Below are 1,489 nucleotides of genomic sequence, written 5' to 3' on the forward strand. Positions count from 1 at the left end.
TAAAACGCCCTCCTAATAAAATTATTGTTCGCTTATTTTACAGAGGGGAGTCCTTTTCCAAGTCACAATCAGACATTAATATATATAGCTCATTCCCACTTGTTCTGATCTTTGTAGAGTATGCGGTTTAGCAAATCTTCTCACAATGATCCCGCGCTGTATTTGTTTCTTTATTTTTAAACTAGAAAGTTAAGTCATCTTTGCACTTTCTGCAACATAATCTCTTCAAATAAAAACGCCCTCTACTTGTTCGCTTATTTTTAAAGGGGAGGGGGAGTCATTTTTTTAAGTCACAATCAGATACAGCTCATTCCAACTTGTTCTAGTCTTTGTAAACTCTGAAGCGGTTTCTGCAAAATTAATCTTCTCACATAAATCCCTCCCTGTATGTGTTTGCTTATTTTTAAACTCGAAATTTATGTCATCTTTGCACTTTCTGTAAAAAGAATCTCCTAAAATAAAAATGCCTTCTACTTGTTTGCTAAATTTTAAAAATGAAAGTAATTTTTTTTGTATTACGATCAGACATTATCAAGCTCATTTTAACTTGTTCTTGTCAGTGTAAAGGGTTTCTGCAAATCTTCTCACACGAAACCCACGCTCTATTATTTGGTTTGCTTATTTTAACCCAAGTCTTTAGACCCAATCAAGGGAAGCAGATAAACAAACTTCGCTACACAGACGCGTATCGTGGCGTCATGTTTACGTAATCCTGGAGCGTTCGCTGTGCAGGGATTAGTATAGGTTCGGTGTGTGCGGCTTCTCAGATGGCTTCGTCAGCCATTTTATTGGGGCGTCTGGGAAGGTTTTTTAAGCACCCGGATGTTCCGACATGTTAATGTGTATATACATCGGTATGGGCGGTGTTTTTTTTACGTATATATTAAAGACATGGGTGTGATTTGTGTTACTGAAACTGTTGTCCATGTTACAACTGATTGACAGAGTTTAATGTAGATTCCCACATCGCTCCATCAGCCATTTCATTGGCGCGTCTGGGAAGTTGTTTCCGACACATAAAATGTGTATATTTATCGGTCTGGGTGGGTTTTTTCGTTCATAATAAAGACATGGGTGGGATCTGTGCTACTGGAAGTTCTCAGTGTCCATGCTACAACTGACTGACATACACGAAAACACCCTTTTCTATGTGAGGTGTTTTTTTTAAATACCCGCGGTTCTGGCATTATAATGAATAAACTCACTGATGTTTCCTTTTGTAAAGATGTAGGTGGGATTTGTATAAATGCTTACCGTTTTAGTTTAGAGGTGCTTTTTCTTTCTGGGTACCCAGATGTTCCAGCATTTTAATGTGTAATTTCTTCGATGTATTTTATGTAGGATATTGGTGGGGTTCATTGTGCGGGATTTCTGTCTATGTTACACCAAAACTGAATGACCAAAACAAATGTACCATTGTATCTGCATACAGACGTCGATTTTGGAAGTTACTAAATTCAGAACGACGCAATAGACACTGAGCAGTGTA

The 1,489-nt window shown here is 37.7% G+C and overlaps 1 protein-coding gene across 2 annotated transcripts in view; it reads left to right on the forward strand.

Annotated features, from left to right (window-relative positions):
• The window catches only part of LOC138980475 (neuronal acetylcholine receptor subunit alpha-6-like), a 113,921-nt gene that overhangs the window by 52,748 nt on the left and 59,684 nt on the right, over positions 1–1,489 (forward strand). The window lies entirely within an intron of this gene.

Source organism: Littorina saxatilis, linkage group LG11 (assembly GCF_037325665.1).
Source record: "Littorina saxatilis isolate snail1 linkage group LG11, US_GU_Lsax_2.0, whole genome shotgun sequence".
Classification (NCBI taxonomy): Eukaryota; Metazoa; Mollusca; class Gastropoda; order Littorinimorpha; family Littorinidae; genus Littorina; species Littorina saxatilis.